The sequence below is a fragment of the Rousettus aegyptiacus genome, unplaced genomic scaffold (assembly GCF_014176215.1).
Source record: "Rousettus aegyptiacus isolate mRouAeg1 unplaced genomic scaffold, mRouAeg1.p scaffold_m13_p_14, whole genome shotgun sequence".
Taxonomy (NCBI): domain Eukaryota; kingdom Metazoa; phylum Chordata; class Mammalia; order Chiroptera; family Pteropodidae; genus Rousettus; species Rousettus aegyptiacus.
The window spans coordinates 51,063,505-51,078,769 of record NW_023416289.1 but is presented as its reverse complement, the minus strand read 5'-3'; the positions used below and the strand labels follow the sequence as shown (position 1 = coordinate 51,078,769).

The following is a 15,265-nucleotide window of genomic DNA, read 5'->3' as shown; positions in this document are numbered from 1 at the left end:
ATGGAGGTTTTGGAGCCCAGGAGGCCCGGCCCTCTCAGACAGATGCATCAAGCAGGCGTCTAAGGATAGCATTATCTTCACTCAGATCGATGGGGATGGTGGCTCGCAGCGTGTGCTCAAGGCTGAAAGAGGATTTATCAACTTAAAAAACAGAAGATAAATCCTTAGTCCTCAAAGAGCTTTCAGTATCATTTGCAGCAGGGAAAAAAGATATCTTTATGAAAGGAGACAAGGTATACCTTTTAATCTATACATATTATGAAACTCAGAGAAGAGAAAGAATCTTCCAGGCATGGCTTTAGTCAAAGAAGACTTCTGAGGGAAGCTAGGCCACCTTGGACCAGCGTTGCATTATAAAAGAGGAAACAATGTCAAGCACAGATTAGAAATGGAATTAAGTGTGGGGAGATGGCTAACACTCAGGCTTCTTTTCTGGGAGCTTATACTCTTGAGGAAAAGACAGACTGAGCAGGAAATAATTGGAGTGAAAAGAATCCATGAGAAAGGGAAAGGACGCTGGGAGAGATTTATGTAAACTGGGTAAATCTGGAAAGGCTTAATGAGGGTTCCCTGCAGTGCTGGGGAGAAAACTGTGTCTTATGAAAATAATTCAGATATTTAAGACAGGCGATCCCAGACTAGATAAGACATAAAGCCGATGGAATTAAACTTTCCAAATGTGGGACTCTAACATACTATTTTTGTCTGCTCACTGGCCTGCCAGTCTTCTCAACACATAAGTCTTTTGGACCCCATCGACCATAATGGCATGTCTGGTATTTTCCTTCATATATAGCCTGCTGGCCTGCCTGAAGGGGGCACCTTATTATAGAGGTTAAGTCAGACCCACTTGGCTTTGCATCAGATCAACTGCTCACTAGCTGTGTGATCTTGGGCCAATCGGTTAACCATTTTTTATATCCTTAGTTTTCTGCTATGTGAAGTGGGAATAAAAATTAAATAATTTGAAGATTAAATAAGGTCATACATGTTAATAAAGCTATTAGCACAATGGATGATAAATGGTAAGTGCACAATGTCAGTAGTTATTAAAAACAAGATTGGGTTCAAACCGATGTCCAAATGCTCAAGGCTAAGAAAGTCTGTCATTATAGTTGAGCCCTACTTAATCACTTCTGTACAAATTAAGGGTGTCTACCAGCAGAAGCAAAGTCAACTCTATCTTTTAAAACGCTATTCAAAATAACCATCTCACTAGCCTCTCCCTGACCTTCCAAATGAAGGAAGTGGTGGAAGGAGGTCTTCCTATGACCCTGCTAGAAAAAGAAGTATCCCAGGTGTATCAGCGCAGGCTAGTGTACAGACCATACTACAGGCTTAGCTCTTCCCTGGTGCCACCTCCCAAAAGGATCTATTTCAGTTTGCTGGGAGGACCCATCCACCCACCCTCCCCAAAGTCAGGTCAGAAGCTAAATTGATGGGACGTTTTGCCTACCAAGCCAATAGCTATGGATATCAGAGACCATGGTTTTAAAAAATGCAGCAGCTCTGTATAACATGGGGTGTCAGGAAGAAATCTCATTCCCCCAAATCAAAGATGCCTTCTGTGCAGAGAAATTACTAGAGCCACGCAAAATATCCCTGGAAGCTTTTTGCAGAGCTCCCTTTTAAAAGTCCTGGACAGCTGCAGGGCCAGCTGGGAAAAGGAAGCACCAGCCTTTTAGGTTGGTATGTGTTTATATGTGGTGGGGAGTGGGGGCACCAATTTCCTGTTTGGCCATTCTGCTTTAGCTAAAAGAAGAAAGGGTCCTTACTGTTTGTTTTGCAAGTTCTTGGAGAGGAAAGAGCTGTGCTGTGAATGGAGGTCTTGTGGGCGAAGGGCCAAGAGTGGAGGCAACCTTAGCCTCTCCTCTGTAACTGGGGCTTATACCTCCTTGTCACTGGTGACTTGCCTTTTGAGTTTTTGGATCAGGTGACTGGTTCCTCTTGATAGTTTAAGGGATCCTATGGGAGTCTGTTGAGTCAGTGAATCACCGCTGGAAATGTGGCTTGTGTAAATCTGGATTTGAATTTAATGTTCTCTTAATGCAACCACATTAAAAAATATGATCATTAGCAGTCATTTATATATGCACTCAAGTAATAAAAAACATTTACCTAAAGGCTACTATGAGTCTATCTTCAAGGTGCTCTTGTTGAAACTCTATGATTTGGCCACTGCCTCCCTTATCTGTTCTCTTGACATTCCTAGCCAACCCCTTACCCTGCAATTCTGGGTATACACAGCCACAGGAGATGACAAAGGATTTAATGAAGTGAGCTCTGGAGCCAGACTGCTCTACTGCTTACAAACTTTGTGATACTAGACAAGGTACATTTCCTCACTGTACCTCAGCTTCTTTATCTGTAAACAGGGATTATGGTACCTAAGGATTTTTATGGAGATCAAGTAAACTAAGAATGTAAACCACTAGAATAAAGCCTGACACTTAGTAAATAATAATAATTATTGGAATGTCTACTTGGAGGCCTGACAAACTTCAACTTCTTTCAGAATCTTATGTTTAAGTAAATGTCTGCTGTGCAAAGCCCACCCAGACCTCTCCTGGGCAGCTAACACACCTTTGTTAGTCATTTCCAGTCTCACATTATTTATGTACTTTTATATGTCCTTTATGACATAGAACTTCAATCATGTTCAATTTTCAGAATCCAAAAATAAGGCTTCGAGGCTTGATGTAACCTGAAAAGAATATTATCACCATATGAGAGATTCTTGCTTTTATAAGGAATAGCTCGTTAACCCACTTGAGTCTGTAACTAGTGAATCTGAACTGAACTGGTGAGGGAATATTTTTCGGGTGGAGCACTTCCCGTGCTGGGCCTGCCTATTCCAGATTTGTCTACATCCTGCCTTCCAACTCCCACTGTTAACTAGGCTGCCACAGAATAATATGTGTTAGCCTTAACCTCTCACTCTGGAGGCCCCAACCACAGTGAACTTCTTTCAGTTCCACAAAAGGCTTCTGGGCCTTCCCTACAGCAGCTCTTTCTGCCTCAAGCATTTTCCAGTCCTCCCTCCTCCCTTTTCTTAGCCATTCTTTATTCAATCTTCATTCTCTCCTTCACCCCCCAAGCCTTCTCTTATCTCCCAAGATGGTGAAATTATTCTCCTAGATAGCCACTTAGGCCCTCATCCTGCCCCTATCACAAGGCATACTACATTTTATTGTAGTTATAGGTCTCCTTTTCTGTTCAATTGTAGGTTTCACAAACCAGGGCAGATGCCTGTAAAACTGGCCCTAGGTGCAGTCCATGACCCATAGCTGATGTTTAGTAACTGCTGTTCAGAGAACTGATGAAATGAGTAAACAGAAGAAATGAATGTTTGGTAGCAAGCGCCTGTATTACATTCCCCTGCATTTTTACCTTAAGGGATTCTATGCACCATGGGAGGTGGGGGGAAAAGGGGGTGAGGGGGTGAGGAGTGGGGGGGACTAGAGCCATCTCTCACACATAGAAAGAAAAGTGACTGGAAGAGCTAGACCTGAAACAAAATCCCAAACTAGAGACTCTCGCAATGTAAACTTTTTCCCCACTTCCTTCAAAATCTAGCCTTACACAATTCAACATGTTTTAAAGGAAAGAAAGAAAAAATACAGACAAAACACTTTAATGACAAAATGTTAAGTATGGTTTTCTCTAAGCCCGTTCTATCCAACACAAAAGCCACTAGCCACATGGGCCACTGATCTCTTGAAAAGGGGCTAGTCCAAACTGAGACGTGCTAAAAGCATAAAATACACCCTAGATCTGGAAGACTTAGTATGAAAAAAAGAATGTAAACTATTGGTCATATGGATTATAAGTTGAAATGACAGTACTTTTGATGTATTGATTTAAAAAAATATTAAATTTAATTTCACCTTTTTCTTTTCTCTGCTTCCACATGGTTACTAGATAATTTAAGATTGCGTTTGTGGGCATGGAGAGGTTAATTTGCAGGGTGGTTCAGGTGGCTATATCCTTTTTGCTCAGATCGGCTTTTTCAGTCTTTCCTGGTCAACTAGATGCCCTTCAACCCTAGCATTTTTTCCACTGCCTTTGGTTTGTTCTTTGGGTCTAGGACTTTGGTGTGACAACAGGGTCTGCCCACTGTGTCCTGACCTTGGGTCCTGTTTGCTCAGTTGCTCACCATAGCTCTCAGTTTCTGTCTCTGGCCCTAGCCAGCAACCTGACCATAACATGACTTAATTCCCTTTGGCCTATGGTTTGGGTCTGGTTTTCTCTGTGTTCACTGCATGTGGGAATGTGGCAAAAAGAAATGAGGTCTGTTCTTTAGGCAGATATTTTGAAATCACCTATGGGAAAATACTAATAGATGAGAAATAATTACGAAATGCCTCCAGCTGATAATTGTAACAACTTGTTAATTATGTACAACCTGTTTTCTCCTCCATTCCCTTGAATTAAGAGAAGACTCATTCTCTTCTTGTTTGGGTGGAAGGTTGGGTGAATCAGTTGGCCACAAAAACATGCAAAGTCTTCAGCTGTAACTTTCTCTGCTATGTCCAATTAATTCTCTCTCTTACAGAGAGGTCAGCTCAGTTCTCTGGCTGGAATTTTCATCTATATAAAGTGACACTTTCTCAACTATGCCAACTTTAAAAGTTCATATGCTTGTATATATAAGTGGGAAGGAGAATAATTGTAAATAAACGTAGATCTTAAGCACACACATCTCTTCTAACTCTTCCTTCCTTCCCTTGGTGCCAACAGAAGTATTCGCCCTCCTCCTCTTATTGTGCCAGCTTTTCTGCTTATCTGTGGTATATAACTGATCTATCTCAATCTCTATCTCTATCTCTTTCTGTGTCTACCTTCTGACTTTTAGAAATAAAAACATGCCTCATTTGACTCAGTTGCTCTCTGGTTAGTGTCTTACTTTCCTCTTTCATTTCACAGTGTTTGTGGATCACATGTGGTTTACTGCATCATCATTCTTTCTCTTTTCTTCTCTGCCATGTGTCATGTGCTCTGATACTGTAGTGACCCTCAAGACACGACTTCAGTAATAACTAGTTGTCAAATCCAGTGGTCCCTTTTCTGCCCCCTTTCTTCCTGATTTCAACACTGTGACATTCAACACTCACCACCCTTTCTTTTGATGCTTTTCTCTTTCTGTAGTTCCCACTACCACCAGCAGTTATCCAGCCAGGCAGATCGGTTTTCCTATAAATCGACTGGCCCTGAATATTCCCTGGCGATCTCATCTCCTTCCTCAGTCACTAACCATCTCCCTTTTAAAAGGGTATGTCACAAGTTTTCCTCTCTCCTCAAACCTCCCACCAACTACCACTCCTCTCCCCTCCCCCAGTGGTGACATTCCTTCTCGCTTGCCTGTGGTTGCTTCTGAGCCAGCACCTGCAGCCTCAATACATTCAACTCCTCCCCTCTAGCTCACAAGCGGAAGTGGCTTCCTAGCTAAAGCCAGGCCCTCCATCTTTGCTGTAAAGCCCTCCCCTCCTGCCATAGGGGCACCTTTAGGGGAAAGAACAGATCATCAGTGATGTGTCTTTGGCCTTTCCTGCTTTATTACATCCTCCCTGTCAGCATTTAGGATTTCTTCCAGCTTAAAAAAGAAACTTCCTTCCCCTCTCTTCCCCTCTCCTCACTGCCTTCTCTCTCCTCTTCCATTTTAGCTAAAGTTCTCAAAATCAAGTCCATGTTCCTGCTTCTTCCTCTTGGGTTCCACTCAGGTTTCTGCCATAAGGCCCTGCAGAAAGTTCCCTGCATGCCGTGAATTCTAAGTGCTTTATGGGCATGTAGGACTCCCTTAAATGCGAGGGTGGTGACAGTACTATCGCTGTGAAACACCTGAGGAGCACAGATAGATTTAGTAAGTTGGCCTGGCAGGGGTGTGAAACCAGACAACTGGGCTCAGAGCCTGCTCTAGATCACCATGCCGTCCTGTAGTCCATGCCTCAGACTGCATGGTGTCTGTCTCAGCACTTAGCACAGTGCCTTGCATATAGCTGGACATCAATAAATATGAACACATATTGTCACCTTGGTTCAGGTTCTTATTTCCTCACCAATCAACAAATTCTTAAAAAGTGCATGGGCTTGGGTTTATGTCTATTTTTCTAAGAATAAAAAAAGGCATTGTTTTCATGAGTTTTTCACAGGAGTCTGAGTCCAAAAAAAGTCAACTTCTTGATTCATTCATTTTTCTGTTTTCGGTTTCATCTTTGCCAACCTCCTCCTCTTTACATACTGTACATTGCCCTTAGATAACTAGATTGTCAATGTTTTGTTGTAATTCTGTCACTTGTAAAAACATAGGGAGAAATAACTTCCCTCCACCCAAAAAGTCCTGAATGCCTGCCTACTACTCAACTGGCTGTCTCAAAGATAAAAATCAAATATTTTGGCCCAACAGCCAACACTTTAGTAATCAAGCCCCAGCACATTTTACCAGTACTATCTCCCATTTTTCTCCTCTTTTCCAAACGGGTCTTCTTATAATTTCAAAACTTCCATTCTAACCCACCTTTCAGCACTTCATTTAATAATGTATATTTTACATTCTCGATCTAGGCCGGGCATTATGCCTGGGGCTGAGAACACAAAGATGAATACAACAGTCCTTACCCTTGAGAAACTATCAATCTGATTTGGGAGACAGATATGAAAATAAAATCCCCAAAATATGAGATGACAAACTATTCATGGAAGTTATTCCTGCTTGGAAGTGGAGTGAAGCTGACAGCAAAGGAAGCATTCTCTTTCTAAGTTAAACAGGTCTGTTTGTTCTATGTGTTTATTTTACAAGTATGCATTAGTTTTGTAACCAGGAAGAAAGTCACATCAGGTGACAATTATAATTAATACAATTCTGACCACTTGAATTCCAAGGGGGGCAAACCATAATTCTCAAAGAATTACTAAAATGAATGAGGAAAAAACAATCAACCAATAGAAAAGAGGGTAAAGGCTATGAGTAGACATTTCCCAGAAGATAAAACATTTATGGCTAATAAATATATGAAGACATGTTCGACCTCATCAATCATCAAGAGGCAAAAACAGGCTACAATGAGATTCCACTAGATAGATACCCAAATGGTGAAAATTAAGAAATCTGACAATACCAAGTGTTGACGAGAATGTGGATCAATGGGATCTCATATACAATGCTGTTAGGACTGAAAATTGGTGGGAAAAAAAAAAAAATTTTTTTTCTAAACAGTTTGGAATTATCTTGTAAAGTTGAAAGTTCCCTTAGGCTCCAACCCATCAATTCTGCTCCTATATAAACACATAAGAGGATTTTATAAGAACATTTTTAGTAGTACTTTGCAATAGCAAAAACCTGCAATGTTCATTTTAGGAAACTGGTTGTATTATATGAGGTTCCCCCAAAGCAGAGACTGAGACAAGGACCTGGGTGCTGGTTGTTTATTTGGAAAGTGATCTCAGACAGAGGGAGTGAAGGTGTGTGGGGGAGTGAGGCAGGGGAGGAGAAAAAGTCTGTGTAGGGGTGTCATTTCTCGGAGACCTGAGAGGTGTACAAAATGCCTTCCAGAACTGTCCATCTGAAGGACAGAAGTCTGGGGCATTCATCCCTTGGGGCACATCCCTCATTGGTCGAGGGTTAATTATCTTTATTTTCAGGCTGTGCCTGAGTGAGGGCTGAGAGAGCACTTGTGGCTTTTGAGAAGGCCCTGAAGCAGAAATGTGGAGAGGCCCATGGCCTAGCATTTGCAGTGGGAATGGTCAGTAACTGGGAGCACCCATGAAACCGGCCAAAATCAGAGGTGAGCCAGAGGGAAGAACACAGTGTACCAAGAGCTTTTGCTGCAAGGAATAAAGTAACATAAGCATATTCACACATTGGAAACGTCTACAGCAGCTGCAATAAATCAACTCAAATACCTACAACAAGCCTGAGAAAAATCAACACTGCAACATGAAAAGTGAAAAAGAAGCCGTAGGGTAGTATGTGGGGAATTATACTCTTTTAATAAAGAAAACAACTAAAATTAACAATCTATGTTTTGAAATGTGGATGCATGTTTATATACACACATATACTTATGTACGTAAATATATAAATTTTTGAATATTAAAAAAACCCCTTTCCTGTATATTCGAATTCCAAGAAAAAACTACTAAGGATTATTAAAAGAACATATAAAGAAATCCTTAGGATCAATGAGAAAAGGATAAACAATAGGAAAGTGGGAAAAAGATATGAACAGATATTTCACAAAAGATGATATATATATATATATATAGCTAATAAGTACATATAAGCACATTCAATCTCAACTTTTTAAAACAGTAAGGTGTTTTAAGTTTAGAATTTTTGTAGAGTTGGGCAATTTTTAAAATTAACTTTTTTATTTTTAATAGGATATTAGTTTTTTTAAAATAAACCATTTTTAAGAGCAAGAAAACCATAAATACAAGACTAAGCATTGAGTGGGGGTATATGTGTAAGTTGTCAATCCTAGTTTTTAGGGTGAATTATAACAAAAGATGGTCACACATGAACCAATTAATATAAGGTTCTGACCCATGGATTTTGGTTAATCCAATCCTGCACACCTGAGGTCTAAGAGAGAAAATAGTATGATACAATAAATACATTCAGGGGTACCTAGAAGATATACTGATGACACAAAGGAGGGAGCTGGAAGATGCTCCCTCATTCCTGGGAAGATCAGGGAAGCGTGACCAAAGAGGTGACCATTGATGGGCCGAGAAGGATAAGGAGAGGATTGCCAAACTGGGGAAGAGGTGCAGGGTGTGGCAGTGCACTCCAGTTGGAAAGAGCACTACAGCCAAAGGTACAGAAGTGAGAGACTGTGGCATCGACAACAGACTACAGACAATCAGTGCTGGCAGAAAAGGAGAATGAGGGAGAAGCGAATGATGGATGCGTGAGATAAGGTCCACAGTAGGAAAGTTAGATTTCATTCCCCATTGTAAGCAAACAGGAACATTGGAGGATGTTAAGCATGGTGTTGACATGATTAATTTCAGGAAGATTCTCATGGCAGGGTTGAGGACTGGTTGGAAGGTACTGGAGGCAGGAAGATCAATTAGGATATTAGGATCTTAGTCCATGTGAGAAATACCGAAGGCCTTATTTGCATAGGAACTCTGGTGTGTGTGTAAGCATGTGCGGTCTAAAACAAGAGGTTTTTAAGCAGACATAATTTTATTTCTCTGTTCTCCTGTGCTTTTTCTTTATAGCGTTTATCACCCTTTACATACTTATTTATCTATTGTCCATTTCTCCCCATCAGCATGTAAACTCCACTAGAGAAAGGATGTTAATTTTGTCCCCTCAATCCCCAGGGCACATGAGAGGTACTAAATAATTATTTGTCCAGGGCATGAAGCTTAGCGAGGAAAGAGAAATATAGGGTAATAGCCAATAGGGGAAGATTTTCTAATGCTCCGGTCTAAATTTAGCTCATATGTATCCCCTATAATCTTTTCCCAAGCTCAGACTCTAGTTCAGTATTTGATCAAATATTAAAATGTTCTCTCTTCTGGCCCTCGTGCTTGTCTCAGCCTGAGTTATCAGTCTTTCCTGCCCCTGTACTTATGTTACCTGTTCTCTGCTTACTTCTACTTTGTATCTCTAGAAACCCTAGTTTTCAGGTTCCCTCAAGGACCTTGGTTATATGCTTAGACAGTTCTCACATTGTCATAGGATCACATACCTGCTACATAATTCTGCCTTTGTTCCTCCAGATCCACTCACCACCCTTCTCCAGGGCTGATCTTGAAGGACAGCAACATCTGGGCTCACTGGCCCTCAGCCTTCCTCTTGGGTTCAGCTAGGAGATCTGAGGGTGAGAGAGAGATTGGTAGGGATGTGCTCCTCTAAGTTCCTATTGGCCCTCCCTCTCCTTCAGCTATTGCTCTCACTGAGCACTGGTTTCATCTCTTTGCCCCTTCAGGCCTATAGTTGATCATGGCTTTTCAGCAGATGACAATCTTCTTGGTGTCTCTCATCCCTGCCCACAACTTTGTAGGCTGTCCATCCATTAACTTGCTTCGATTACATGTTTTGATGCTGATCTTGGCCGATTCAAAAGCAAAAATGCAGACTGTATCTTTTTTTGTTGTTGTTACAGAATTCACTCTTTCAAAGTGTACAATTCAGCAGTTCTTAGTAAAGTTGCGCAAACTGTATCTTTTTCCTTAAATATGTAATTAAATGTTTTCCAAGTTACTCTTGTCTGAACACTCAATAGTAAGTTGCACAATGTTGCGCACCATAAGTCACTTAGTGTTCATGTTCGTATGTTTCAGACTTTCACTATCACAAATAAGCCTACAGTAAATGTTGTGCCTGTGGCCCTTCTCTTTTGGGGAGGATAGTTTCTCAAGGGAAAGTTTCTAGGAGTGGTATTGATGAGTCAAAATAGGGTCACATCTCCATTAGGGTGCTTCAGAAATGCCCTCGAATTGCTTTTAAAAAGATTATACCAATTCACATTGCCATAGCTTTCTCTGAATGTACCAATTGCATCATCTCATTAGCATTGGAAAGTACATAATATAGTAGGTGATATTACCATTTGAACTTATTTGATAGCTATGCCAATCCTAAGCCATTTCAAGCCATTTTTAGCTGAATGGGAATGGAAGGACAGCAGTTTTGAGGGGATTGGGTGGAGAGAAGGTAAAGGGATTTGCTTAATATTTCTCCTTCACCATCCAGCCTCTTTGTCTTGGTTATATATCAGTTTCTTCCTCTTTAATGTGCTATGTATCTTCAGGGCCTAGCATAGTATCTGCCACTGTCCCGAATTTCAGTAAACATTTATAAAATGGATTAATGATGGAAGAAAAATGTTAAAATATATGCGCACAGAATTGGTCAAACTAGTCTATGAGCATTAACAGTTCTCCTTTTTAATGGACTCTCTGAAATCAACACTTTCCGCTCCCTCCCAACAAACATATTGATGACCACCCATGGCCTCCCGATTGCTTTGGAGTAGTGGTTCATCTCTGGAATACCTACACACTTCTCCCTACCCATTGATTTAGATGCCTAACAAGAGTCTGTTGTGTTTGGTCCTAAACCTGTTTATGATAGCTGCATGCTAGAGTATAATTAATTTAATTAAATTGATATAAACATAAGGTGAAACATAAGTGTGAAAACAGCTGTTTCTATGAAATGCCAAGTGAAAGTTGGAACTATTAACTAAAGACCAGTTGAAAATTTCTGTCAAGCTAGATGTGGGTAAGACAATTACAAAGATTTTTTTTTTTTTTAAAGAAGGTACCTCTATTTATTCTGCTTTGCAAGATTTTTTAAGTCCTCAGTCAACTTTAAAGAAAGAAATTGGAAAGCATAGAAAATACATCATGGATATGATTTAGGTAAGAAAGACAGTTCAAGAATTCTAATCAGCACTCTTGCTTAAAGAAAAGGTTTAGCCTCACATGGAAAAATAGGCAGGTGGGTGTTACTAATAGTTTTTAAAGTGTATATATGTCATTTTTTATAATTCACTGCTTTAGTATACTTCCCCCAATGAACTGATATACCATCGGGCCTGATCTAATTAGTTTGGGTAAACATAAATCCTGGTTCCCTAACCTTTTTGTTTCCATAGATGGACAGGCAGGGGAGAATTTGTCCTGGTTCTTCCAGGAGTGACTTACCTAATTAGTGAATTTGAATCTGCCTGCCCTCAGAGAGGGTACTCTCTTCTGAGGGCAGGCAGTTAAAGTTGCTAGACCTCTGCAAGAGGAAGAATGGAGTTCTGGGAAACTAATTTTAATTCAGGGAATATTCGAAAGCCTATTAGTCATCATCCAAGCCACATTCTTCAGTTCAGTTTTATTGGTAAAGTTGATGTTTTCATATTTTCACTGGTTCCAAACTTAGAAGAAAGTGACGGTACTCACTGTCCCTGTAATACTCCAACAGTGGTGAATAAGATGGCTTCTATGTACCTTCACAGTCAAGACACATTATTTTCCCTTTTATTTCAGTTTGTGATTCTGCTCAAACGAAAAGTTATCTCTGGTTTGCAGGTGATAGTCTAGCCTTGTATGAAGTCCAATCTTTATCCCAGGCTAGACAAAAAAGAAAACATTATGGCTCTTGAGAAATACTGATATTGGGAGGTATTTACTGAGAAGGGAAGAGGAACCCAAACATGGCTCCTGCCAATCCTTCTATCCCTTCCCCCATTACATCCTGAGAATCTTACCTGTCCTGTTAATTTATGGGACAGGTAAACACGGCAAACTTAAGGTCACAACCTGTACCACTATTTAAATGAGAACTGCAAACATAGTCTAGTCTCTTTCCAATGCTAAGGGATGTTGTAACCTATAGGGGGTCATAAAATCCATGTAGTAGGTCCTAACCTCTATTTTAGAAGAAATAAAAATAATAAAATTAAAAATATCAACATGCAATGGGTGTGTATACATGTCAAAACAAATGTACATTTTAAGTATAAGTGATTATATGTCAACTATACCTCAATAAAGGTGATACAAGTGCCAAAGAAGTCCTTTTTAAAATAAAGTAGAAAAAAAAAAAAGAAGAAAATATTGGCATGCATTGTATAAAATAAGGGTAATATTTGAGGAAAGTTGTCTCAGAGGTGTGTGTATCTGTGTACATGTGTATGTATATTCTGGGTTGAGATATGGACTGTATGGAGAACGTTATGGAGGACCACAGTCAAAATGCATGCAGATAATATTATTAAGCCATAAAAAGGAAATCCTGCCATTTTCAACAATATGTACGAATCTTGAGGGCATTATGCTAAGTAAAATAAGTCAGAGAAAGACAAATACTGTATGACCTTACTCACATGCAGAATCTTTAAAAAGCCAAGCTCGTAGGAAGCCGTAAGAAAAGTCTGCAAAGCACTGGTTTAAGGTGCCCATTTTTTTCTTCCTTTTATTTTTGTTCTTTGCTAATTTGCTCTGAAACTGCTGCCTTGTAAATACAACTTGTAGTAATTAGCAACCAGAGAAAAGCAAGGGCCAATTCGCTATACACAGCTGGAATGAAAAAACTGTCGCTCCTACCTCATTTCTGGGTCAATCAAGTGGTCAAATATGGCGATGGAACGGCTGAGATCTAGAAGACCCCCATTACAAGGTAACAGGAAATTTATCTACACAGTTCAAGTTCCAGTGGTTCTTCTCAGCCTGCAAATCACAAAGGGTTCGGGTTGGCATTGAGGACCACAGCCCTAGCTCACCTTTCTAGACTGACTTGCCTACCTACTCTTCTCCCAAAGAAATCCTGTGCTCCAACCAAACTGACCTCTTGGTGTTCCCAGAATGCTCCATTCATTTCTCATTCTGTCCTGGATTGCACTGTTCCTTCTGCATGGGGCAGCCTCCTCAACTAGCCCATCTCTGCTCGCCAGGGTCCCATCCATCCTTCAAAGATCCATTTCCAATTCCCTTGCCTGAGTCCTAATGTTTTTCTTTTGAATTCCACAAATATCTTTCAAAAAATACCTTTCTTAAAAATACTTTATATACTTAAGAATACCATTTTTCCTGGCTTTAAGAGAAACATGAATGTACTGTAAAAGCAAAAAAAAAAAATCCCTTTTTAAATCTATGCATGATACATATGTGTATATTTATATATTACAAGCTGGTATTATAGCATCTTTTATCATCTTTTTTGTCACATTTTGGGGGAGTATATATGAGATAGCATCCAAAGTATAGAGACAAATTTCCTGTAAGAGCACAATAGAGTATTTTTTGGAAATAGGAAACCGGGGCCAGGGATAATTAAGAGAAACCTAAGTTCCTACATGAGATCTTGTAGATAGTTCAGGTACCCTGGTTTCCCACTTTAAGTGGAACTGGGGTTTGGGTCCACTGCACTTGTTTTAAAGGACAGTAGTAATCGCAGCAGGCCTACGATGACTTGAGGTCAGCCAGGCAGCTGATGATATGTGGAAACATGCAGGTCTCCTTTAACTCTCGTAGTAAGAGGTGTGCCTTTCCCCACGCTTATTTCTCCGTTTCCTTTTCTGAGATCTCACATCCTTGACTATCCTACCTCTTACCTCTTATTATCCCCTCTCAGCTCAGCTTCTTAATTTGGGACGTTCTTCCTCATACTGAAGCAAAACGAAACAAAACACCTTTACTCTCACTACCCATTGAGCTACAGGTCTCTCCCTCCCTCCCTCTCTAATTCTCCCCCCGCCCTCTTCCCCCTACCTGTGTCTCTCTTCTAGAAAGAACCGCCACCGGTTTATTGCTTTCATTGTTGCTTCACCATCACACACTCCTTACCCAAGTGCTCAACTCAGCTCAGTGACGGAAAATTCGTTCCACCTCTCTTGCAAAGGGGCACCTCTTTCCTGGTTAGAGGGTGCCCAGTGCCAGGCACCAGGGCCTCCTCTCTTTGCTCCTACACCCCGACCCAGCTGCCACCTCAGTGCCGCCCGTTTCCAGGTACGCTGGCTTCTTGGGACGCCCTGCCGGTCACTCCTCGCCCTGGCCCTGTGCCCACCTGTCACCTTGCACAGTCACAGCTTCCCCGGGAACCCGGAGAGCTCCCGCTCGCGGCTCGTCCCGGGCCACCCCCGAGGCGGCGCGTCAGAGCGCCCGGCACCCACGGGCCTGCGTGCGAGCCGTGTGTCCGGCCGCGGCGCTCCTCGGAGCCGCGCGCCCGCCACCCCGCTTCCTGTCACCACCGCTTTCGCTAGGCCCGCGACGCGCCAGCGCGAAGCGAGGAGGCCGGCGTCCCGGCTCCGGAGGCGCTCGCTGGGGCGCGACCGCCGCGCAGGCAGAGCGCGTCCCCCTAGCGGGCGGCCTCGGCCCCAGCGGAGGAGCGTCACGCGCCGAGAGGCCCAGGTCGCGCGGGGCGGCCGTGCGCGGGGCTCGCGGGGCTCGCAGGGCCGGCGGCCCGGGGGGCCGGGGTCCAGCGCCCCCGTCCCAGTCGCCGCCGCCGCCGTCGCCGTCCCCGCCGCCGCCGCGGGGTCCGGCCGAGGCCGCAGGCGGGAGGCCGGGCCGGGCCGCGGCGGCCCCTCAGCCGCGCCGCGCGGGGCCGGCGCCCAGGTCCGAGCCGCCTGCCGCTCGCCGCCCCCCTCCCCGCCCGCGGCCCCAGCCGGGCCGCGCCGCCAGGCCGGCCCCCGCCCCCGCTCCGCCCCCGGCGCCGCAGCCCCGCCCGCCACCGCCGTCGCCATGTTGTGGCTCCCGCAGCCGGCGCCGGGGACGCGCGCGGCCGAGCCCGGGGCCTGTCGCCGCCGCCGCCAGGTAA

General features: G+C 42.8%; 1 protein-coding gene and 1 long non-coding RNA gene across 8 annotated transcripts in view; one reads left to right on the top strand and one right to left on the bottom strand.

Annotated features, from left to right (window-relative positions):
• Positions 1–128: 128 nt before the first annotated feature.
• On the bottom strand, positions 129–14,948 carry LOC118611399. 5 transcript variants are annotated; one of them, XR_004954326.1, is made up of 6 exons: positions 14,221–14,948; positions 13,057–14,117; positions 11,911–12,081; positions 9,702–9,827; positions 2,584–2,704; positions 129–2,042 (listed from the first exon to the last, which is right to left on the bottom strand). It is a non-coding gene; the product is annotated as an uncharacterized LOC118611399 (long non-coding RNA). The 5 variants fall into 5 exon arrangements; XR_004954327.1 differs by having other exon boundaries at positions 129–2,020; XR_004954328.1 differs by lacking the exon at positions 2,584–2,704 and having other exon boundaries at positions 14,221–14,947.
• A 224-nt stretch (positions 14,949–15,172) lies between these two features.
• ZNF592 (zinc finger protein 592) overlaps positions 15,173–15,265 on the top strand; it is a 42,442-nt gene continuing 42,349 nt past the window's right edge. For all 3 annotated transcript variants that reach the window (XM_036231899.1, XM_036231900.1, XM_036231897.1), the window contains exon 1: positions 15,173–15,261. The gene's annotated coding sequence lies outside the window, so the exon portion shown is untranslated. The remainder of the gene's footprint in view (positions 15,262–15,265) is intronic.